Below are 26,454 nucleotides of genomic sequence, written 5' to 3' on the forward strand. Positions count from 1 at the left end.
AGACATACGCGTCCTTGCCTTGTCCCCCTTGAACTTCTCATCCTGCCTCTTCTTTCTTTGGGTAGAAACCCTCTTGTGTGTCTCTTCGTGTGCCCTTGACCCTAAAAGTCAACACACTATGTACCAGCCTTTGAAGCTCCCCAAAACCCCACTTGCCTCAAAAGGCACAGGGCTTGCAGAAGACATCAACAGTTTCCAGGGTCGGTGATAAATTTTAGCCTGCATCCTTGTTCCTGTGTATCTGCTGGTCCCCAAAGCAGTGGGCGGCACTGATAGGAGTGGAGGGTAAATACCACAAAAGACAACTCTGAAAATTCCCTCAAGTTTCAAAACTAGCAGAAGAGAAATAAGACAGGGAAAACAACTTAGGACACCCTCAGCTATCCCCAGCCGACAGCTTTCCCATCCCCCAACTCCTCACAACTGTTCCATGGGGCAGGGCAATCTAAAGCCAAGGGCCCCAGGGCCAGGGCGGCTCTGCCTCTGCATCAGGACCAACAGTGAGTTTCTCAGACATCATATTCCGCCCCGGACCAGGCTCAGGCTGAAACAAACCTCACAAAGTAATTTCACCTTCAGCGTTTTTGTTTATTATTTTGTTTTTTGCCCCCCACCCCACCCCCGTGGCTTTCCCAGCCTTCTCTGGGCCAAGTTCACCAGCTCTCCCCCCCCCCCCGCCAGGCTTCTTCACACCCACAGGTGACAGTCTCACCACAAGGTACTGAGTGTTTTCTAGAGACCCCTGCCCACTCGTCCTCAGACCCTTGAGAGGGGACATTTTCTTTTTTTCAGTCCTAAAGCAATGCAACCAAAACAGATCACTTAGAAAGGAAGGAGGGAGGGAGAGGAGAGGGAGAAGGGAGGGAGAGAGGAGGGAGAGGGGGAGGGGAGGGATGAGGGAGGGAGAGGGGGAGGGGAAAGATGAGCTGTGCAGGTGACCTTTGGGGCTGAGCATAATCTTTATGTCATCCATCGTGGACTGCAAACAGCAACTGCATGAGGACGGCAGCCCAGGACACAGATCCAGAAGACGACAATCGATCAGGACCACTGCCAGAGCCTCTTGCGCCTTTTCAAACTCTGAAGCTAAACTTGCATGCCACTGCATCCAACCCCTGCCCTGAGGCCTTGGGAGGAATGGCCCATTACCTTCCTAGTGGCTGGTTATCTGCATGCTTAGCAGCCAGCAGGGGTGTGGTATAAACTGCAACCCAGCTCTGGCACTTACCCAGCTCTACAGCCACCTTACAGAGTCCCTGGGGTCTTGTTTGATGCCACTCACTTCTAATTCTCTGTAGACTTGTGCCAGAGTCCTTTCTACTATACTCAAACAGCATCTTTTTGCCCGCTGAGCCTAATGAAGCCTTGGAACTAGCCAAAGAACCAGTAATAGTTGGCCATTGTTCACTCACTTTGTTTCATTCTAGAGCAGCATCTTTTGGGGCTACAGAGTGATTTTGAGTGGGCCTGCTGTACTGGACTGTACAGAGGAAATTAATGTCAAGTGTGACAGCCAGTCTCTGGACCATTTTGGTTTTTAATATTCTACAAGTGTAATCATTTCTCAAGATTCTCTTCATAAAGGAGGTTTCAGAGTGCTGGTGCCCTTGTCATTTTTATAGGCTAATGGATACTTCTCGATTTAATAACATCTTACATCTGAACTGGCTTTGGCAACCTCTCAAGTGCCATTCCTCCACAGCACCTCGGCGGCGTCCCCGTGAAGCAGACAGAGAGCTGCCTCAGGAGACAGCCGGGCAAGGGCACAACAAAGCTGAGCCCCAACTGGAGCTGGGCCACCAGGGGGGTCGACTACTCACCTTCTCCCAGGTGGGCTGCGCTACGGGGCTGTGAGAAAGGGAACAAGACTGAGAAAACGACACACAGATGTGGGCTCCTGTGCACCTCTGTGGTCTGGCCATGTGAGGGCACGAAAAGGCCACTTATCATTTGGGAGATGAGCTCGCTGTCACCCGTGCCATGGCACTCATCACGGAGAGGGGACACAGTCATGGTGGCACATGGTTGTGACAGATCTGGAGGTTGCCACTGGCTTCTACTGGGTATAGGCTAGCCACACTGCGAACTGCCGCCAAACCCAGCGCACGGCTCTGCAATGAAGACGTTTCCAGCCGCGTGACAAATCTGGGCTCGCGGATGAACCAACAACCCACAAGGATACAGGATGTCCTCTCGAGTTACCACGTGGTTAGCTGGGGGGGGGATGTACGTCTTCCTGTGGCAAGAGTTTATGAATGCCAGGAGAAGCTTCAGTTTCAGAGCGGCCATGACCCTTTGTGAGGTAAACTTATTTTATAATTATCGAGTTCCAGACTCACCCTTATACTAATATAAAGCAGTCCAATAAAACCACCCACCACGTGACAGAAATAAACGATTTTAAGGCAATGGAAGCCTGCAGAAAGCGTGCCTCTTCACTGTGCTTGATAAGACGCCGTGAAGTCTGCTTATGTTGCCTCACTTGAAATGATGTCATTCCTGCACAACTTACTCACCTCAGATCCAAGCTCACTTGAAACAGGAGGCTCCACCAGAGGGGAAGAGGCTTTGTTGAGCTGTGTTCAGGTCCCACACATCAGTGCATATCTAACCCCAGCCCTGGGTCTGCAGAGACAGGCTGATCCCTACAAACTGCTCTCCACACTGAGGTAAAGAGATCGAGGGAAAGGTTTGATGGATCTAACCTCTAGCATACATGTGTGTACATGCCTGCATGCATGTGCTTGCCCACACATAGACATGTGCAGGCTTGTGTTAACACACATGTGTATGCATGCTCACAGGTGCACACATGTGCTCACACACAAGCATATGGGTGCTCACATGTGCACATGTGTGTTTGCATACATGGATGTTTGTGCTCATACATGCACATGTGCACGTGTGTGCTCGCACAAATATGTGTGCGTGCTCGCAGGTGCTCACAGGGGCACACATGTGCATGCACGCATACACTTAAAAGAGGCATTGAAGTGCATTCACATACCCTGACTAAACATTTAGCCGCATGTCAGTGTGTGGAAGCTTCAGTCTGCTTGGAGCAATGAGATGTCCTTTGTCTGATGAAGCTGACGAAGCCTCCTGTCTGGGAATGGTTCACAATGACTGCCTTTCCACATGAAAGATTGCACATTCTTTGCGGTACACAAACACCTACATCTTGATTAGCCAAGTGTTTCTTTGTCCCTATACTCACAAAATCTTGTTTTATAAAATCTCGAATCAGCTCTAGCCCTTTTCTAGATTAACTTTCTAAATTCCTTCCCTAGATTCGTCTCACAGTTATGGGGGAAAGATAGAAGAGCACACTGCTTGCCAACTTCCAGACAGAATACTTTATTTGAATGGCTATAGGCTGTTAAATTGCAATACATTTCTCTTCTCTACTCTCTATGCATTGAACATGTCCAAAATATAAATAGCTATTGCTAGAGTTATTGCCCAGTCCACACTCTTCCCAGTGGGGCATGACTTCTGTGGGTAAAATAATCCCCTCCTCTCTGTCTACATCTGGCCATTACCCACACGATCCCTGAAGTAGACTATAATCCTTACCTTTGGTGTTAGACTGGATTATTTTGCTACAAGCCCAAGCCTCACTTGCCAAACCTAAGAGAAGTTTACTGCAAATGAGACAGTTAGGAAACCCAAAAGAAGACAATCTCCAGGGGAAGGTGATGCTTTAGAAAATGAAAGTTAACCGACCCTTCCTAGGCAAACATAAAAGGAAAAGCACTAGTTAGATATAGCGTGCATCACCTGAGGTCCACACCGTCCACTCCTATTGCAGCCCAAAGCAATCATACTGTTTTATAGCTACACTGCTGCCTAGATCGTCTCAGTTCTGCTTCTAATCCGAGTACCCTTATTGCCAAGACTACTGTCTGCTTTCCCTGGCTCAGGGGGAACAGTCCAAGGAGCAGGGCCATTCCCCATTTCTTAAAGTGAGGTCCTCAGGCCCCAAGTTTAATTTATTAGATGCTCCAAACAGCAGCAGGTGAACTGTGGTGTCCTGTAGCACATGGCGACGAAATGACTTTCTCCAGATGTTTCAGAGCAGCTTCTGCTGCGTGGGAAATAAGATTCACTGGGACACAGTACAGGTCGAATGATGTTTATTCGAGGAGAAATCACTTACACCTGAAACAGATGACCGTCGTCGTCGGTTCCTGCTCCAAGGATGCCACCCGGATGCTCTCCGAAACCCAACCAGGAAGCATGAGAGCAAGCTGGGGTCCTGGACCCTAGACCTAGCCTCTCCACAGGTCACATAAGCACCTGTGCCCACTCCCCAATGGGCATAGTCAGCTCAACAGATGTGGGCAGGGGGGATATCTCTCTACAAGTATCTATCTTCAGAGCCAAACTTATTCAGACACACGAAGATCAGCACATCCCCATTACCACACATTGGTGATCCGGGTAAAGGAAGGGACTCCCTGGGTTTGGGAAATGGGCCCCTGGCCCGATGCCCACAGCTAATGGTGTTTTACCAGCTGACTTCAGTTAGGTTGACCAGCTCTAGCTTTGAATCAGATGGTTCATGATGGCAGACAGAACTGCAGATTTTAAAGGCCATGTGTTGTCTCGTGGTCAGAACTTCTCCACTGGTGGGTCATGACCCCACAGGGGTTTGGTACAAAACATTTGCATCACGATTCATAACAGTAGCAAAATCACAGTTACAAAGGAGCAAAGAAAATAATTTCACGGTTGGGGGGGGGGTGTTCACCACAACACGAGGTATCAAGGGTCCCAGCATTAGGAAGGTTGAGAGCCACTGGACTATAGCACACGGACTAGAAGCAGGGACAGAGATCAACAGAATACGGTGGGTTGTGTTCTAATGCACACTAAGTGACAAGTGTTCACATTGCAAAAGAGTGAATGGAGGGGGTGGGGGACACATGTGACTCAGTACCCACAAGCCTGGCCCAGCAAGGCAGCTCAGCAGCAAGGTCAATCGCCAAGCCTGCAGACCCAGATCTGATGTGCAGGACCCATGTGGCCAAAGGAAGGGAACAGAGTCCTGTAAGCTGTCCTTTGACCCTCGTGCACATAGCATGGCCCATGCATGCACATGGACAAAATTAATTAACTAATTAAATAATGTTACTTTTACAAAAAGAATCCATATGCATAGGGTTTGAGTTCTGAGTTCATCACCTCTGGATGTGGGATCTGAGGGAAATTGTTTAATTTCTCATCTGTAACCTGGGATGTGCCCAGGGTTAGTTACTTGAGCTGCTAAAATTGACCTTATACGTAGTAGACCATGTATCTGGACCCGAGATAGTGATTCATTCAACAAATATTTGTCGAGGATCAAATAGAGTTTGGGGTGCTGTTCTTAGCATCTGGGGTTCGGCAACGGGCCAACCAGACAAAGGTCATATTAAAAAAATCACAAAAGCTCATAGGCTTTGCAGTATATAAACGGCACTCAGCAAATAGGAGCAATTATTAGTGGTTCGCAATACCTTATTGATATTTTCCCCATCCCAAAGAGGACGTGTGTCCCAGAAAGTCAAAATCTTGGCTACTCAGGTACACTGCTCCAAGAAGGTGAACACTTCCTGAGGCTCAACCCGAGTTTCTGATGAATCTCTTCTTTCTCAGATTTTAAACACTTACTAAAATATAGCTCCACTGGTGGTGAGGAAGCCAGGGGACCGAGTGGGCCCTCTGTATGCACGGGGCTGACGTCCTGCATAGATTCCCAGTGACCCATACACTGAGTAGGGCTCAGCTCTCCAGACAATAGGTGCCTAGCCATCCCGGTGATCCATTCCTATTCCCAAAGCTCTGTTAGGTGCGAGATTTTGGCCTTAGGGTGACACTTGAGCCCATCTGTCCTGATGAGTCACGCCCTGCCCCCCCCGCCCCCTCCCCTCCCCCACCCTCCTGTGCCCTTCTCTTACAGCCTGGAGGTAATCAGTGAGGCCTGTTGGCACTAGCTTGCCTGACCCCTCCCTGGCTACTGCCGGCTCAGCCCACTGTGTGCCTCCACCAATCACAGAGCCAAGTCTTGTGGTTAAAGGGACCTGACACCCAGCACAGTGCCTGCCCTCCTCCCATGGGTACAGGGATGACCAAAGTGGCTGGCTTCCCCCTGTGCTGTGTTCCATCCAGCTCACTGTTGATAATCTCCTTCACATTTAAGACAGCATGCACAGCTATGCTAATTAGCAGTGCCTCATAAGCTCAGGGTTTGAACGAAATTGAACTAATCTAAAATGATAGCATGGATGAAGTGACAAATAATAACTCGACTACAAATGTAGGCTGTGTTTCACGGACTCTGCTGTTCTCTGTCCTGTCTACAGCTACGGGAGCGAGGGTTTAGAATGCAAGCATTTAAACAGCTGTGTTGGGAAGATAGTTCTAAAGCTATCTACAAGGTGCATGCAGTGGGAAAGTATATGGTGCCTGTGTATCTACTCTATAAAAATCTAATACATTTGTCTAGAAAAGCACATGAAAACATATACACACATTGATGTACATTACGGATTTGGTAGACACTTGGCTATGTGAATGCAACCTATTCATAGTGTAGTTATTTTTTTTTTAATTTTTAGACGCTGCTCAGTTGTTAAAGGCCCTGGTGCTCTTCCAGAGGAGGGGGGTCTGGTTCCCAGCACCCACATGGTAGCTCACAACCATCTGTAACTCTATTCCCAGAGGATTTGACACTCCTTTCTGACCTCCGCACCTCATCTATGTGGTACACAAACATGCAGGCAGGCAAAATGCCCATACATTAACAAAAACAAGTTAAATTTTAAATTATGTTGTTCCGTGCAGTTTTAACGAGTTTGTCCTTAGACAGATTTGCATGTGTACACAATGTATGCTGACCACCCTGAGCCCCGCTCCCTACAACCCCTATTCACGCCCTCAGCAGTTAACTGTTGAGATGAGGACTAAATAAAGCCTAGAGTTGCTGAACTGAAATAATTTCCAGAATGGTTACTGCTGAAAAGTATTTTTATAGTCTAAGTTCTCACCTTAGTTTGTTTGCCGGTTAGGTCTCTCTGTTGAATAGATACTATTTGGACGTATGTTTGTGTTTATTGGCTTACAAAGGATTGGGTTTCATTACAGTGTTTTTCAAATGAAGTTTGTCTTGATTTTTCTCTCTCCCACGTTCTCTTCTTTCAACCTTCATGCCACAATGTCTTCTGCATCCTTTCTCTATAACCACCTACCTCTTGCCATCTCTTACACGGCCTCATACTCCAGCTCTGTCCTCACAAGCCTTACCCACATGCAGGTAAACCACCATTTAGGTTTAGCATACGAGGGAGAACATGAGGGCTTTGTCTGTCTCAGATTGCATCGTCTCACACAATGGAAGAAAACAGTGGTTCTCAACCTGTGGGTCCTGACCTATTAGGGAGAGTGGTCAAACGACCCTTTCTCTGGGATTGCTTAAGACCCTCAGAAAACAGAGACTCACATCACAACTCGTAACAGCTGCAAGATGACACTTATGAATTGGAAACAAAAGTAATTTTACGGTTGGGGGTTACCGTAGCACGAGGAACTGTATCGAAGGGTCACAGCACTGGGAAGGTGGGAACTACTGCTTTACACTCTAATCCACTTTTCCTGGAAAATTCCAGAATTTCCCCTTTCTTATCAGCTGCACAAAGTCCTGTTGTGTATGGTGGGCCACAGGACAACCATCCGTTCTTGTTCCATTTCCTGACGATTGTGAATACTGCGGTAATAGATAGGGACGTGTGAGCATCTGGACTTAGAGTTTTTAAATTATGTTTAGGCTCTGGGCTGTGAAACACTGGTGTCATTGTGATTCTATCAGCTGCCGCCACACACGTAGACACCGCTAGCAAATTATACCAAACTAATGATACATTATAAATCTGACTCGTTTGAATTATCAGACTATAATCATAAAGAGGAAAGGGTGATAATATAGCAGAGGTGGACCAGAAGTCTCCAGGTAGTGGAGAGTTAAGTGCTTAACAAGTTTCATATCTCCAGAGTTAGAAACCACGGGGGCATTAGCAGAAAATGTGCATGTCTCTGAGAAAGCTCAGGTGCTTCTGAGGTTGGGATTTCCTTCACTTTAATATTGTTTTTCTGAAGAAAGCAGGAGCCATGTAAAGATCTCTGTTGAGGGAATATCCTGCCAAGCATGAAGACCCCAGTTTTGTCTTGGGAAGTCCTGGAAGAAGGGAAAAAATGACTCCCCCAGGCTGCCCTCTGTGTACACACACACACACACACACACACACACACACACACACACACACACACGTGTGCGCTATAAACAATGTGATAAACATCACTCGAGTCACATTGAGACAGTGTTCTGAAGAGATTCAAATCCTTCTCTGTTCTGCTTCTACCTGCTAAAGTGAGCCAAAGAAAGCGATGATGGTGTTTCCATTGCTTTCAAAGGCTGCTCTAAACAGAAGTGACCCAGCAGCTGCATTAAAACACCACAGTCTTTTAAAAATGTAAACCTAACACTTCCCTATGAAAAAACAGTATTTTCCAGCAAGAAACAGACATTAATGGTGTTTACCTTTTATGCATTTGCCTCTTAATTCTCAAGGTAAGATAGTGACAGAGTCATTAAAATAAAGGTTTAAAAGGAGCCAGCAACAACTGAACTAATGTTTGCAGCAGCCCAACTCGGGTTAATGGATCTTTCCTGCACGCACTATTGAAAGCTATGAAGCATTTCATTTATAAATCTCCAGCTCTCCCTGCCCATTATGAGTGCTTAGCTCAGCTAGTAATAACTGTGCTCACTGGTGTTTTCATGGTTCTTACAGTTTGTGGACTGAGCAGATTATCGGGTGCACGCCAGTTTCCTCAGTTTTCTGGAAACACGGAATCCTCCTAACATGGTCAAGGGTCCTCTCCTCCCAAGCTCCTCAGGCACAGTGGCTGCCCAGGTGCCGAGCTCAGGTGTGGTGAGGTCACTGCACAGGTGCTGTGCTCAGGTGAGGTCACTGCACAGGTGCTGTGCCCAGGTGTGGTCACTGCACACAGGTGCCATGCTCAAGTGTGGTCACTGCACACAGGTGCTGTGCCCAGGTGTGGTCGCTGCACACAGGTGCTGTGCCCAGGTGTGGTCGCTGCACACAGGTGCTGTGCCCAGGTGTGGTCGCTGCACACAGGTGGTGCACTCATTTGCATCATTGCAAAGTCAGGCAGTGATTTTTGTTTCATATGTCTGAGAAATGTGTCTCTCTGCCTCAAAGGCTCAGATGGCCGCTTGCCTTCAGCTCTGTGTTTTTCCCGACTGGCAGAGGCATGCTCATGAAGACTTTGAACTCCATCCTAACCTTTTGTGGGTAGCACTGCTGTGTGATACAGGGCTAGGTCGGTCAAGGTCAACATAGCTCTTTAGACTGTGTCCATCTCTTAACCTCTCACCAGAACAGAAAGAAAATACTTCTGACTTCTGAGGAACCCTGTGAGGCGGCAAGCTGTGTGTCCCGTGCAAGGCAGATAAGCTAACGGAGATGGTGAGTGTGCTGAGTCAGAATGCATGCAGCTGCACATTCCAAATAGAGCTAGGGTTTGTTGTTGGTGGTGTGTGTGTGTGTGTGTGTGTGTGTGTGTGTGTGTGTGTGTGGTTCTTGGGGTGGAACCCAGGGTCTCATACATGCCAGACAAGTGCTCTACCGCTGAACTATATACCTCACCCTTTTTTTATGTTTTATTTCAGGACAAGGTCCCAGTGAGTTTCCCCAGCTGAAGTTGAACTCACTCTGAAGCCCGAGGTAGGGCTTTGCCATTCCAGCCTCAGCCTCCGAAGTGGCTGACATTTTAGAGCTTGGTGACCAGGCCTGGTTAGGAATGATTTCTCCATAAAGATGTGTTTTTAACAAACAGTTCTGGGGTGAGAGGCTGGGAGGTGTAACTCAGTAGAATGCCTGCTTGTTAGTGGCTTCCATGGCAGGATACACATAATCAAAATGCTCCTTCCCTAAGTAAAGCTGTGTGGGGAATCGTCTTCATGGAAATCAGTGATCACATTCCCAGATGAAGCTATGTGCGGAACTGTTTGTGTGGAAACCTGTGCTGATAGCTGATAAATGAGCTGATCTGTTGTCAATGAAAGTTAGGCCCTAATAGTGTTTTAACGAATTGTCATAAGATAATTGTAAGAGCACAAAGCCACCTACCTATGTGAGAGGCAATGCAAGGGATTTGAGTGACAGCCCAACTTCCAAAACAAGTCTGTAAGAAAGTGGGTGGCACACTCCAGACTTGTCCTCTCCCCTCAGAAAAGGACCAGAAGCCTATCTTCACAAATGTAAGATCAAAGGCTGATCTCTTACTTTATGCTAACCGAAGACTCTAGGTCCAGAATTATTTTAAAAGCTTACTATTTCCTTTTACTTATTTCCTAGTAACTTGATGTCTAGAAATATATAAGGCTTGCAATGGTTTCCTTCTCTCCATCACAGCAGGGAATTAATCTAAATCGCTATTGTAAGCCCACAAATTAATGTCTGTCTTCAAGTCTCTGGTCCCTGAGCGACTCCCCACAGCCCCTGTTTTCATGCACCCGATGCCCTTGAAGCTGATGCTGTCTGCAGGCCTAGGCTGGGTGTGGAAGGCACAATCAGAGAAGCCAAGGAAGCCTGAGTATCACTCAGGGGATGATAGGGAGAGCGTCCCGTGTGTGAATCGTAGCTCTCTGCTGCTGGCATGCAGCAGAACCTGTAGGCTAATTCTCCAGGGAGTTAACTAAGGGACAGGCAGCCAACAGAAAGACCTATTACTCCCTCTGCAAACCTGGTGGGGGTCTTTGAAATAACAGAGTACAGCGCCCTCTGGGGACGATGCAGTGCACAGCAGCAACAGCCCCAAACAGACAAGAAGAAGCTGGAAGCTCCCAGGAAGCAGACCCCTCTCTTCCCACTCCCCCTCCCCCTCAGCCCTCCCGGGCTGTGCGTCTTCACCCTTTTTTTCCCTCTCCCTTGAAAGTCCTCTTGTTTATAAGCGCAGCCCCCGGGGGCGGGGGAAGATTAAGGACTTTGCAATTTAATGATCAGAGAGCAGGACGATATTTTGGAGTTCTCCTTTCCCATGTCATCCATTTACTCTGGGTTAGTGTTGACTCGTGCTGTAAGCGCTCCCCTATCACACTTCTTATATTTCCATAAGGGTGTATATGAAGAAGCAGGGGTATACGATATGCTTGATGCTGACGGTGGGCTGGGGACCAGGAAGCAGCCAGGTGCCCAGCGCATCCTTTTTTTTCTTCTGCTAGAGGCTGAGAGGGCCTGGGTACTGCTGGCAAGGACATGGACACTGGAGCAGGCTGCATGGATGTTAACTCGATGTCCCCTACTTCCTGCAGGCGGCCTTGCACATGGGTTTGCTTGACAAGGACTCTGCCCTGGTAGACTAATGCGTAGGGTGATGCACAACCAGCTACAGCTCACTAGCAATCAATGACAAAAGGGCAGTGGTTCTAACAGGAGAGCTACTGGGTTGACATTTTCAGAAGATGGCGTCTACATTCTTTGTTGTGTGTACATTATGGTGCCAGAAGCCAAGGGCCTGGCGTGGCTAGGAAACCAGGCTCCCACATACACTCCCAAGTCCTCAGAACTTAACACTTGGGGGCATTTTTCATTCTGTGACTCTAAGAAGAAAGGTTGATGGGAATGTTCTTCTGTATATGTGGTTCTCTTATTGGTTGATGAATAAAACACTGATTGGCAGGCAGGGAGACAGGCGGGGCTAGGAGATGAGGAGAATCCTAGGGAGAGGAGGCACAGAGAGACCTCCAATGTAGAGACCGGGAAGAGAGGAAGCTCCAGGCATTCTCTGGTAGGATAAGGTTGTGCAGAAATACATAGGTTAGTAGTTATGGGTTAATAATTAAGAGAGAGCTAGCCGGTAAGAAGCCCTGGCCACCAGCCAACAGTTTATAAATTAATGTGTCTCTGAGTGCTTACTTGGGGATGAAGGACCGCAGAACCTGGCTTCCAAAGGTTTATTATTTTATTGTGAAAGTGTAAAGCCATGGTACTGTCCTAGGCATCACCAGGGACTTAAGGCAGGGGAGAACACGAGGCTAAGCGTGGGTGAAAGGCTTCTTGGGTAAGTAAGAATTGGAAGAGGCTTGTGGTTGACGAAAAGTGTAGAGCTAGGGGATAGGCTGGTGAGCCCCGTGCGATGACAAACTGAGTAAACTAATGGCTGCCTCGCGGGTTTGAAATATGTGTGTGAGGGCACAGGCACGTGGGTGGGCTGGTGCTTACACACAGGGCAGAAGAGGGAGATACATCTGTGTATCCCTCTCCGTCCCCACCTTCTTTCTTTGAGGCAGAACCTCTAGAACACTAAGCCTGCATTTTTTAGTGGGGTTGGCAGCCAGCAAGCCCCAATGTTACTCCTGTCTGCGCCCGGCCCCCTCAGCATTAGAATTACAGGCATGCAGGACCACACCCAGCTTTTACGAAGATGTAGGAACCCGAATTCAGCAACCCCTCTTGACTGCTGAGCTATTTCTCCAGGCCTGCCTGCCTTGTTTATGTTTTGTTTTTAGTTTAGTCACAAAAAAAAAAAAAAAAGAGGAAAAAAAAAAAAAAAAAAAAAGAAAGAGAAGAAAAAAGAAACAAATCACAACCAGTTGAAAGTTTGGAAATTTGCCTGTTTTTCTTTGAGCTTGCCTTGGAGTGGGAAAACCACAGCAAATAAGACTTGGTAGTTGCAAATGAGTCCCCATGGACACAGAATGCACGGACAAGGGAAAGCCCAACAGTCACGCTGTAGTGTGCAGCTTGTGCCCAGGGCTCCAGTATTGTCTGAACCCTGTATGGCATACTCCTCCTCGTTTTCTGCAGAGAAGCAGCCAAGACCGCCGTTAGTGCACTGGGAGCTTACTGCGTGTCCTGCATGAGGTCAGGTGCTTTCTATTTCAAGGCTCTCCTAATCCCCAGGGTGCTCAAAGATACAGTTCGGGTTTCACCCTAGTTAGAAAAGGATTCTCTGAGTGGCGGGGTGGCCCAGGAAAGCCCCCAGTGTCGTAGAAGGTACTGGGGGATTTCCATAGAGATGGGGCCACCTCCCCTCAGTCACAGGAGGGCTTGGGGTAGAATCGCACAGATAAAAGTGTGAAAGTGCAACCGGAAGCCTAAGAAGTACCAGCTGATGAGATGCTAATTATATGCTAGCTGAAAACAATTACAAACCTCTCAGAGAGTTTAAAATCGGTAACTCAAATATTTTCACACATCTTCGTGGACCCGAGGTAGCTTATTTAAATCAAATAAATAACCAACACTGCGAGAACTTGAACACTTACCAGTGTGCTTAGATTTCAAAAGCGTACCAGGGTGCGAGGTACAAAAGCAAGCTTACAGAATGCTGCATGCTGCTGAGCGAGGTTTGAATCTGAACGTTCCCCACAGGCCACTCGGGTTTAAACACTCGATCCCCAGCTGGCAGCACTATTTTTGAGAGGCTGTGCCACCTTTAGGAGTTGGGGCCTAGCTGGCAGGCATAGGTCAGGAGGGACGAGCCTTGGAAGGCTTTTACCCAGTCCTGGCTCCCCACACTCTGCTCCCTGGGCTACCAAGATGTGAACAGCATCGTGCCTCCAGCTCCGGCTGCCCCTCCCTGCCTTTACATCTCCAGAAGGAATGCATACAGTATTATTTATCATTTGATCAAACCTTTGAAGCACAAAGTCATATCGTGGATCATGTATGAATAAACTCACATTTATTAGAAGAGGCCAGAACCGTAGTTCGTGTTGTGATACATTAACTACGGTCTGCCCTGAAATTACAGGCCCTGACATGTCAACGGCCTCATGGAATCTGCTCTTATTCACATCACAGTTGCCTGCACATGTCCCCCATTCCTGGTGGTGACTCCAAGATCTTAGCTCTTTTTGTCTCTTGGTCCTTGTTCCATCTCTTCAGGTGGCAACTGGAGGAAAGACCAGGGCAGAGACGGAATCTGCTCCATTATTATTTGGGCGAAAGAAATGGCATTGTCACTTACACCCAGGGTCACATGGCAAAAACATAGCTGTCTAGGCCATACCTGGCTGCATCCAAGAGTAGAACCTATCAGTGCCATTTTAAACCCCCCAAAACAAAGGCCACGAGTGCTGGCTCGTCACCAGATGGGGCAGTGCAGAGGAGCATCTGCGAAGCCGCTCTAGGGACTCAGGAAGAAAGCAGATCTCAGTTCTTGGAAGCTGGGTGGAGGGCCTGTAGGCACTAAGGAGGGCGCTCTCCATTTCTCTGCGTCTGAATGCTCTATGGCTTCCTAAGGAATGGGTGCTCGGGAACAGAGCTTGCTTTGTGCTGCTCCTTACCCTGTCTGTGATCTTCAGCTGAAACTGGGCCGACAAACTAAGGCTCCGTGAGTTCACAATGCTCTTTATTGTGTTGCTGCTTCAGCCATCAGTGAGAAGGAGGAGGAAAGGAAATGACAGAGTCTGCAGATGGTCCCCAAATCTTAAAATATTTATATCTGGCCTGTGGAAAACGCTTGTCTGACACTTCGCTCAAATAAAAGAAAATGCGGCTTGTTGTCTGAAAACCATATGTCAAAACTCACTAGACGGCAGCCACCGAGAACTCAGCCATGGATCCTTAAAACCTTCAGGGCTCCGGGGACAGCCATCGAGTAAGTAGAGTAGCGGACTGTGACACAGAGAGATGAAGCCATTGGTACATGGCCACAAAGCTACTCAAAAATTAGCAGACTTCTTCGATGCTTTTTACTATAGTCGTAGTTTGCTTCTTCATAACTGAGACAACGAACCATGGTCAAACAACCATGAAGGAGAGGGTCCATTTCAGCTTGCAGCTTGGTGCCAATTGCCCTGGGCAGGAACTCAAGGAGGAAGCTGCAGGCAGGAACTGAAGCCAGGGAGGGCGCCGCTTACTGGCTGGTTCTCTGTGGTTTGCTCAGCCTGTTTTCTTACACAAGCCAGGCCCCTGCCCAGGGCTGCACCACCCACGCTCGATAGGCATTCATGCTCGATGGGCATTCAAGCATTTAATCATTAGTCCAGAAAATACTCCACAGACCTGCCCATAAGCCTGTCTGATGGGGGCAATTTCTCAATTGAGGTTTCCTCTTCCCAGAGAACACTGGCACGCATCAAGTTCACAGATTAGCTGGCCAGCACATCTGTTTCATTGCTAATTTCTTTCTAATTCACTTTCGATGTTAGAAGTGTTTTCTGAAGAAAAGAGTGCTCTCTGGGTCATGATAATGAACTGATGATGCTGCAACTCATATTCTCTCTCTCCCTCTCCCTCTCCCTCTCTCATGTGTGTGTGTGTGTGTGTGTGTGTGTGTGTGTGTGTGTGTGTGTGCACGCGTGCACATTATAGGGCTATGGGAGGCCAATACATACTACCTTTCTCTCTCTTTCCTTCTCATTTTCTTTTCTCTGCCCTTGTAGAGAACTGAGAACCAAACCACATGGGATCCCACACTTGAGGATCAAACCTAGGGCCCTGCACACAGTGCAGGCCAGTGCTGTGCTGCACACAGTGCAGGCCAGTGCTGTGCTGCACACAGTGCCAGGCCAGTGCTGTGCTGCACACAGTGCAGGCCAGTGCTGTGCTGCACACAGTGCCAGGCCAGTGCTGTGTTGCACACAGTGCCAGGCCAGTGCTGTGCTGCACACAGTGCAGGCCAGTGCTGTGCTGCACACAGTGCAGGCCAGTGCTGTGTTGAGTTACATTCCAAGCCCTTCTCCTCTGTTTTAGTTTTTATATTGGGGCAGAATTTCACAAAGTTGCCCAGGGTTGGCTTTGAACTTGCTCTGTGGCCCAGGCAGGCCTTGAATTTGCAATCTCCCTCCCTAAGCATACCTAGTAGTGGAGATTGTAGGATTGTACCAGCGGGCATGGCTCACTTTCGGTTTTATTTGTACCGACATCTGCACACACCCATGTATGCCCATGTGTGCACAACTGCACCTTTCCATAAATGAGATTCATAAAAGGCAGCAGTACTGTCCACAGACTTCACTGCAGGGAAGGGAGCATGGAAGGCCCATATGTGCAGGGGATCTGCCATGAAGGACCCTGAGAGACCGAGACCGAGGCGCAATGGCATCCACAGGCAATATGAGGACCTGGGACAGAGAAAGGACATTGGTAGAAAATTTGGTCAAAGTTGTGAAGTTTGTCATTGGGCCAGTAAAATCATGCTAATGTTCTTTTCCTAGTTTTGGTAAGGATAAGAATACGCCTAGGAAGGTGGCTCATTAGGAAAATGCTTGCCAGTGGAGCACGAAGACCTGAGTTTGAGCTCTAGAATCTAGAAAAAATGCAGGGCTTGCTGACAAGTGCTTATAATACCAGCACAGAAGCAGAAACAGGAGGCTCCGGCACTTGCTTGCCAGCCAGCCTAGCTTAATTGGTAAGCTCCAGGTTGAGCGACAGGCCCGTTCTAAAAAGAATAAGATGTGGGGTGGCCGGCAACACCTGGTGTCCTCCTCTGTCCTGCACACACCCCCACACACATGCGCACATGTGTGCATCTACACGTGGAAGTGATAATCACGCAGATGCTGTAGAACGCACTCACAGGAAACGCCTCATGAAGAGTTTGAAATAGAGGTCCTGTGGCTTTGTAGCCTCAGGCCTGAGATTATTCACAACTAAAAGTTTGAATAAAGAACGAAACTGCCTCTGAAAGACTAACGGGGAATCTGACACTGTGGCCCAGGAGCACACAGCTGAGGCAGGGGCATGGCTGCCATGAGCACACAGCTGAGGCAGGGGCGTGGCAGCTGGTGGTGCTTTAGTCTCTGGCCCGTGGCCTGTAGCCCGGGCTCATTACAGCCTTGTACTAGTCCTGACAGTGTCCCCACAAGCAGAGACCAGTCTCTGGAGATGACAGGTCATGTGGTCTGTCCAGGATGGAGTGCTGCTGGCTGAAGGGACATCTGAGCATTACAGGGACCATACTGCAGTCTGAAGGCCATCGGACCAGGGCTGGAAAAGCATACACTGGCATGACCCAGGCATCTGAGAACGGGGACAGCTGAGGACAGACCTGCACTGTGGACAGTGGGAGTGGGTTTGATGTTGGGTTGGGACAGAAGAGGACACCTTTCTTTTTACAAGCTTGGCTTGAGGGTGTAAACGGAGATTTGTCACCTGCCTGCCAGTTGCTGAAATCCCACTCTGAGGCTTAATGTTCATTATAATTGTTGGACCAATGGCTCAGGCATATTACTGACTAGCTCTCACAATTATATTAACCCATATCTATTAGCTTATATTTTACCACACATATTTGCAGCACTCGGAAGGACATCCCACATCATGGGGGAGTCTGATGAACATGTCAGCTAGAGGGCAGGGAGAAATCTGGAACCCCATGGATCATTGGCTTTCAGACGTGGGGGGGGGGGAAGGAGGGCTTTGCCTATAACAGGCTGCCATGTTTGTTCCGGCTATGGCCACAGTGAATTGGATCTGGAGCTGGTTGGTGTCTTCTAGACAAGCTCTCAGTGCCTGTGGAAAGGGTCTTGTCACACAAGGGTGGGCAGGTGAAACTGGTTGGTTCTTCCTTTGGGGTAACTTGAGTTTGAGCATGACCGTGCAAAAGGCTGCTCAACCCCAGGGTTACCCTTGGGCTGTCACCTGGATGGGACCTTGAGATTCATGGCTGCCCAACAGTGCTGGATGCTGGGTCCTCTCAGGTTCTTACCGAGCCAGGGAACTGTGAAGGCCACTTCCCTATGCATTGTATTGTGGAAAATCCTAGGTGACATCAGGTGTGAGGCCCTGCAGAAAAAACAAAAACAAAAAACCCAAAAAACAAAACAACAAAAATAGCAGCACTGGCTGGAGGCTGCTGAAGGCGCTCACTTCTAAGAAACATACGGTAATCCAGAATTGCTATGAGAGCTGTTTCTTCCCCTGCAATGGGACCAGCTTCAGACTGAGAACATTAAGCAACAATCATAACTGAGCACATGAACGGTGCAGACAAGCATTTGTGTGAGAGTTTTGCCTTTATCCTCTGAAATGCAGTAGCAAAACTCTCGTGCCCCGTGAACCTCATCATAGGCACAACAGGAAACAGAGACTCTTTTAAGGCATCGAGATGAGCTCGCACAGGCTCCATGGAAATGCGAGGCCATTTTGCAGAAGGGTTCCAGCACCTGTGGAGGTGCTCTCAGTAGGTAACCCAGAATCAATCTTCCACAGACATCGCGGAACTACTGTTCAACACGGTCAGAAACTGAGGGTTCTAGATGTTTATGTATCTCGTGGAAGAAACCACTGAGCATCGACGGGTCAGTGAGGATAAGCAACATGACAAGTGTCAACAGAAACGAGGAGAGAGACTCGCGACCACAGGAGGCCTCTAGGCTGGGAAGGAACACGCCTGTACCCCGTTTCCCTCGGTATCCAGAAGGCAATTTTATTTCTCATTTCAGACTGATCCCAGTTGCTTTTCTCGTAATGAATTCTTCCTCCGTCACCGCAGACCCGTGTTTCCACGGCGTTTTACCAGTGACTCTAAGAGGCAGCCGAGAGCATAAGGGTACAGAATTTAGTACTTAATAACACAAAGGCGGGCTCCAACTCGCAGGAGGGCCACCCCCACCGTCATACCCGTCTTCAGCAGAATTACAAACGATAAATTCCTATGATGTTGCCAGACGATACTGTCTCAGAGTCCGAGGTTTAATGAACGCTCAAAGCATGGAAGCCAAAGTCCACAGAGGGCACTGACTGCGTGAGGAGAGGCCTGGGCAGGCGGGTGAAGCTATGGCTCCACTTACAGATGAGAGAACAAGGCTGGAGGGTGACAGGACACCTCCATAGAAACATCCTCAGGTGGGATGTTCCCGGGTGATGGCTTTCCCTCTATACTCCAACAGCTCCCAGGGAGCCTTGTGCATTCAGCCAAATTCTTGAACTCATTTAAAACATTTTTGCATTGTTTGACAGTCTCGTACATTTAAATAATGAATTTTAGCCAGTTCCACCCCATGGCTCTCTTTCCCTGCTGTTTCTCACCGGAAGCCAGCCCTCTTCCCAATGGGTCTCCCTCCTTCGTCCTCCGTGTCCTCTTTTTGTGTGTGGCCCACTGAGTTTAAAAAGCTTTTCCCCAACCCGGCGTGGATGGAGCAAAGGCAACTTTACCAGCTACTACACGACTGAACAGTACGGCCACCAGCCTCAAACACTTCAGAAAGCGTGCCTAGGAGAGGGGTGTGGTACCACGGCCCTTCCCTGGGACCAGGAAGCTCAGAGCGAGCGGCAGCCAGCGGCGAGCTCCGCAGTGTGCTGACCTTAGACGTTCTCTTGGCTAGCTTCGCAAGAATACAGCCATTTTTCTAGTAGTCACAGCAAGTATAAGGGATGTCTTAAGTTCAGGGCTTAGTGTCAGGGGTCCTGTCTCACCAAGGGAGGGCAGAGGTCACAGGATTGCTTCACACACAACCATTCCTGCGTTTGACCAAACCCGAGTGCTACTCTACAGGCTGGGCACGCAGGTCCCGTCATCCCCAGAAAGACATACGGGGAGGGCCCTGCAACTGTATGACATTGGAGCTGCCGGCCATTCATGTCCCCCGTGGACCGTGCCCCATGTGCAGTTCATTCTGCTATGTGATTTCTGATGTACCCACCTCTGCGGCTCCTAAGTTCCGGTACCCATGGGGTGGGGGCCTGCTGCGGTGCATGGGAAAGACCTACTTTTTACTGTCTCAGGTTTTCTAATCCAATGAGATGGATGCACATCAAGTATACTTGGTGCTGTGAAGCCAAACCCCCAATGGCTGTGCCCCAAGGGGAGTGCAATGAAGTGTCCATGGCGCTGAGCAGCTGGCCCGCCAGACTGCTGGGATGAAATGTTTTCAGGGCAGGAAAATGTATTCTGCTTTGGGATGTGTGGCCATGTCCTTGGGCAGAACAGCATTGTGTTGACAGAGCGTAGGTGAGGACAGCAGCCCACGTCACTGTTGTGTGTGTGTGTGTGTGTGTGTGTGTGTGTGTGTGTGTGTGTGTATCAGCTTCCTCTGAGATAAAACCTCCCATCTTGGAGGCATGCTCATTAGGGATGCTCTAAAGAGAGGGAAAGCTTTCTATCCTGAAGGAAAGATCTTTGAGATTCAGGAGGTAAACAACTCAAAAGTTTCAGGAAGTCCCTAAAGTCAGCCAGATTCGCAAGGCCCCTCCCTCCAATCATCTGAGCTGCCAAAACTTTGTTCTACCTGTGGTACCCTCTGCCAGCGAGTGCCTCTTCTGACCTGGCCTCTTCTGACCTGACCTGTTCATGTGTCTGTCACAGTACCCAGCTTAGCTATCACAGAAAGACTTCTGTGAGCCAACCCTGTGAGCCTAGCCTGTGAGCCCACCCTGGGAGCTCCCCTGGGAGTCTATCCCGTTAACCATTTGGGTTTCTCGGCTCTGTTATGATTCTGGAGAAAATCCTTAGACATGCAATTTGAAATGTCTAACTAGGACACTTCACCTGGATAAGTCCACAGTAAATGGCCCCATAATAGCCCATCCTTCCTTTAAAGCCCCCATGGTTGGCCTAACCAATCAATGACATTGCCTAATCTCCCCAACTACGTCCTTCAAGGACAGAGACCAACTCATTTCTTCGGATCCGAACTTTAATAGAAGTATGTGGGATGTGGGGAAACCTTTGCAAGTGTTCTTAAGCATTTAAAATGAACACATACAAATAAAGTGAAGCACGCTGGGAATTCACAGTTCACGTTTGCTGAAAAAAGTCTACCGAGGGGAGAAACCCAGCGGCATGGGGGATAGTTTGACTAGCAGCTTCTAAGATGCAATATTTGGTTTCTATCTTCAAAGTTGGATTCTGATAACCATTAAACAAACAACCAGATCAGCCACCCAAGCCTAGATTAAGCATTAAAAGGGAATTATCAGAAGGAGAAGGGGCTGTGTTCCCTAGGGATGCTGTTTCTGTCTAAATTTTATTTTTACCATGCTTGTGAACCATGTTTTGCAGCCAGGGAAACACTGTGTACAATGTACAGTTATTAAAAGTGTACACACAGCTAGAGGAACATCTGGCAGGGTGAGATTGGAGAAGAGAATTTCAGATGAGGTTATCCAGAGCCCTGGGTTCCAACTCGGGGTGTTGAGGAATGTTGGGAATGTGGAGTCACTGCAATGGGACATGGAAGCTCCTCCACCCTGCCGCTGTCCCAGACCTCAGCCACCAGGGCACACTATTATGGGCGTGATTGGTCCTCACCCTGAAGATGCCTGTAGACACATGCATTCCATGGGCTTTCTGGACAACTGACTCCTAACTGGTCTTCTGTCTGAGCCCTTGTTAACTGCTAGCTTCCTAAGATCCTCCCCAGGTGTTGCTCACCTCATGTCTGATCCTCTCCAGCTGCCAATGGCCAAACTCTGGAGTCAACACTTCCCCATGTGGTGGCTCAATGGGGGTCCAGAGAAAGGTGGAATTCAGCTACAGTTACTTATCTTAAGTTAAAATTAAGCAGCACGGAAGTTTGAGTAGATGTTAATATGTGTGATTAGTAGCAAATATTTCATTAGGGGCTCTCACCTCACCGGACCATTTGTGAACACCCCACTGATCCTGAAGGCTGATCAAATAAAGACTTCACGGACACACCTTTTGTAATTTAAGAACAGCATCTCCCAAGAGAAGGACACCATGCACACCATTCAACAGGGTCAAGCAGAGGGTTCTTGTTTGTTTGTTTGTTTGTTTGTTTGTTTGTTTGGGAAAGAGATCATAAAGGGGGGAAGGAGGAGGAGACCAGCTTCCTGGGACAGGAGCAGCAGGAGGAGAAAGGAAAGGGAGAGAGAGAGAGAGAAAGAGAGAGAGAGAGAGAACAGTCAGAGGGAGAGAAAGAGAGAGAGAAGGATGGGAGGTGGGCAGGGCCCTTTTAAAAGGGGACACAGTGAATTGCACAGGTGATGCTCTTCGTTGCTGCAGCTGAGGTCATATCCTGTCAGAACCCCAAGGACAGGCCAGTACAGATGCCTGAACACTAACAATGCCTGCCTAGACTAGACCCTCAAAAGCCACTCACATGAAGGCATATGCTGACATTCAAACACATATGCACAGGCTGAGCAAGAACACATGTGCTCACGCATATATATATGTATCTCCTAAAGACAAGGACGAATGCTGGAGAAGGCTGCATTCGAGGCGCCTGGCTGACCTGCGTTTCCCAATGGTCAACTGCTTAATTCATGTGAGAAGGGCAGATTCTCTTCCATTACATTCCCTGTAGCGGTCAACTGAAGGAAGGAAGGAGGAAAGAAAGAAGGAGGGAGGAAGGGAGGGAGGCAAGGAGGGAGAGAGGGAGGGAGGGAAGGAACCAGGGAACCAAGAAAAAAAAAATGTTAGCTTTCAGAAACTGATTTCTATACTGAGAAAGCCAAATTAAATTTACTGTCTGTTGTGCTGTGATTAATTACATCTTACTTGCAGCCCTATATTTGATTGAACTGAAAAATTTTAAGGAAAGGAAAAGCAACTCCTTGCCCTTGTGTGGAAACCAAATAAGTGGATGTCACAGAACTGGAGTAGAGGTCAGCAGAGCTGGGCGGGAAGGGTTGAGGGCGAAGAGGGCAGGTTAATAGGTGCAGAATACAGCTGGAGTCTACAGCACAATGGGAGGTCCTCCTGACAACACTTTATGCATATTGCAAAACACACACAGAGAGGGTTTTGAATCTTCCTAGGCCAGAGAAAGGAGAGACATTTGAGGTAATAGATGTTCTCTATCCTGATTTGATTGCCACACATTTTTACACGTGTCAAAATGTCACATCGAACCTCATAAATACATACGCAGTGATTTAGGTGGAACAGGGGGAGTCTGCCTCCGGCTGTGTGCCAACCACACCTGTCACATCTCCGTCTGGCGTCCCTTGACCCAGTCCTCCCCCCATCCACAGCTTTTATTGCTCTCCGTTTCCCCAACGCTGCAGTTCCGCCCTGCTTTAGAAACATGACCGTACCCTAAAACCCAGGCCTCATTTCCCAAAATCCTGTCCCCAGGAAGAGAAGGAAGAACCCTAACATGTGAACACGCTGTCAGTGAGGGACAGTCTCTAGGGTTCTATCTGAAAAGTGCATTTCAATATTTATGAGGCCAGAAAATCAACTCGATTTTTCAACCTCAAATCCTAAGGAACGATGGAGACAAAGAGGAAAGACTAAACTCAGCTCCTCAAGGTCCCTCGGCTTCATGCATATATGCAGGGGCTCACAGGAGAACAAATCTTGGCAGGAAGTGGCTACCTGTCACATTATCGGCAGATTGCGTTTACCAGACGCTATAAAATTATTCCCTCCCCACACAAATATGTATTTTTCTGTCTTCCAAGGCTAAGGGATCTCTGTGAATTTGCTCGTCCGGATTCCCTGGCTGCCTTCTGCATACAGTAAATCATCCTTCTCTCTGCTGTCGGGCATGTTCTAATAAGAACCTCCCCTTGGTCCTCCAGATGACTCTCACTGTGAGAACTCACCGCAACGCTATTTGTCTCCTGTCCTTACTGCATCTCGCAGACAACAGGGTTCCTGTAAAGAAATGTGTGTCCTACACGTGCTTAACCAAAGGCAGCAGTGTAAACAGGTCTGGAAGGTGCTACAAACACATAACTCCAGTAGCTAGATGCGGGCAGGGTGGGGGGGTGGGGGGATAGGGGGGTACTTTACAGCAGGCTGATGCATCTCTCTGGACTGGTCTCAGACAGTGCCTGTTTTCACAGTGAGAGGCGAGTATGTGAACCTCCTCTCTGTCACCTGACTATGAAGTTCCCTGAGCAGCAGGGCCACAGATGGGTATTGTGGTGCTTTGAATGAGAATGGCCTCCATCCATCCATCGGCTCCAACGTTTGAATGTTTGGTCCTTAGTGGAACTGTTGGGGCAGAATGAGAAGGTGTGGCTTTGTCGGAACAGGCATCACTGCGGGTGGGTTTTGAGGTTTCAAAAGCCTACCTGAGCCCAGTCTCTCTCTCTCTGTCTCTCTCTCTCTTTCTCTGCTTACAACTTGCTGATCAGATGTGAGCTCTCAGCTACTGCTCCGGTACCGGTACCAAGTCTGCCGCTATCCTCCGGTCTTAGTGTTCATAAACTAACCCTCTGAATCTGTAAACAAGTCCCCGGCTAAATGCGTTCTTTTGTAAGCTGTCTTGGTCAGTACATCACTTCATAACAATACAGAAGTGACTAAGACAGTGTCTCTTTGTTCCTTCTGCCCTGAGCTCATCTTCCATCCCCACCCACACCCCTCCCTTTCCTCCGGCATCCTCTCCATCAGCAACAACCCCTGAGAAGTCATGGTAAGTAAGGCCCACGTCCTCCAGAGTTCAGAGACAATATTAGGGATTTCCATGCAATCCTCAGAGCAGTGGGAACCATGGGAAGGGGAAGGGTATTTGCCGGCGGGGGGGGGGGGGGGTTGTGTGAGGATGGGAAGGGTATTGGGGGGGGAGTATGGGTCAGTAGGCCCCATGCAAGGCCCCTTGAAGGTCCTGATGAGCAAAGTCCCCATGCGCATCATGGGACTTCCACTTTAGCAAAGAAAGAAATTACCAAGCAATTCCATGTGCATACACACCGTAACTCATACAAACGCATACACACCTGCCATTAAAAATACGGCTGGTGAGCTGCTAGACACCCAGGCTGGAGCGTTGGGGGAACTGATCACTGAAACGATGAGGGATTAGTGGGCAATAAGAGAGAAGGGAGGATGTCCCAGAGGCCCAGCTCCCTCAGGGGTTGAGATGAAGCAGCAGCAGCTTCTGGGAGGAGCCCAGTAAAGGAGGCCAGGGACATGGCTGGCAGGGGCAGAGACCATGTTCGTGATTTCCATGAATTCCTCAGGGAAGTGGGAAACCACACAAGGGTTTCAGTTAGGAACAGGGTGCCTTTAACGAAGGTTTGTTTTATTTTTTAACAGTCCTTTGAACTGTACCTGTTTTTGTTGTATGTGTACGGTGCTCTGTGTGAACATTTGTCCGGGTACCATCTTTGCTCCCGGCTCTCTGGAGGATGGAGCAGGTTGTGAGAGCCCCTGGACCTGATGGTTGTGAGCTGCCACGTGCCTTCAAGAAACCAAAGCTGGGTCCTCTGCAAGGAGTGCTCTTAACCACCGGGCCACCTCTCCAGCCCTAAGACTTACTGTAGTTTTAATTAAAATACGATGACATAACTTCTCCCTTCATCTCTTTCCAACTCCTCATGCCCCAATGGGTACACACAGGAACTGCCTCTCAAGTTCATAAATTTATTTAATTATGATTGTTACATATCTGTTCATTATATATATATATCAATAATATATATTATTTAGTTACATATGAATATTTATGTATGTATGTATATATATATACATTTTATATTTTATATATGTATATATTTAAATACAACCTTCCTAGTCTGTCTACTGTTGCTTGTATGTACTCGATTTTTTAGGCCTGACCATTTAGTATTGGGTAACCAGTCAGGGACGCATAGCTCAGGAAGATTATTTCTGCCTACTTTTGATTAGGAGTATGTGTGTGGGTCTGTCTGCAGACAATCGTGTGCCAGAGATGCCAGAGAGGGCTTAGTGGCCCCTGAAGCTGTAGTTAAAGACAGTGGTGAGCTGCCCGGCATGAATTCTGGGAACTCAGCATGGGTCCTCCAGAAGAGCAGCCTGTGCCCCTAACTAGTTACTTGAGCCATCTCTCCAGACCCACAATGCATGGTAAAAAGAACATTTACTGTTGTACGGCGAATGGACAAATTCTTAGACAAGTTCTATACACACATACACACACACATCTTATTCATTAATATGTGTACATTTTATTTTAGAAATTCAAAGGACTACTAAGCCAGGAGCTGAGCACACCTGTAATCCCAGCACTAGAGGCGGAGGCCTGATACAGATCTCAATATATGTCCAGGAGATGCTTCAGGTGTTTGTACTCTCAAGGGGCAAAGATGACAAGGCTAAGCGCCTTAAAATGTGACACCCGTGAATAGTGACAGTAAACACTTCATATAACAGCAGTGGGACTCAAGTGTATTAAACACGCCTGATAAAGTCTCCAGACAAATCAGAACAAGGTTCTGAAAGCATGCTCACAAAATCCTCAAGGACAAGTAAGACAGACCGTAAAATGGTGAGGTAGTTAAATAATCAATAATCATTAAGCTTCAATTTTTTATAAATGATTAAGCATAAGTCTGGTTGGTCTAAACATGATGACTAAAATAATGCTTGGTGGACTGGAAAGGTGGCTGGGTGGTTAAAAAAGCTCGCTGCTCTTGTGCAAGACTGGAGTTTGGTTTCCCACACCCAAGTCAGGCAGCTTGGGGCTGATGAACTCCAGATCTAGGGTTCCTACACCCTCTTCTGCCACTCATAGGCACTTCCCCCCCCCCAACACAC

This window comes from Phodopus roborovskii, unplaced genomic scaffold, assembly GCF_943737965.1.
Source record: "Phodopus roborovskii unplaced genomic scaffold, PHOROB, whole genome shotgun sequence".
NCBI classification, from domain to species: Eukaryota; Metazoa; Chordata; class Mammalia; order Rodentia; family Cricetidae; genus Phodopus; species Phodopus roborovskii.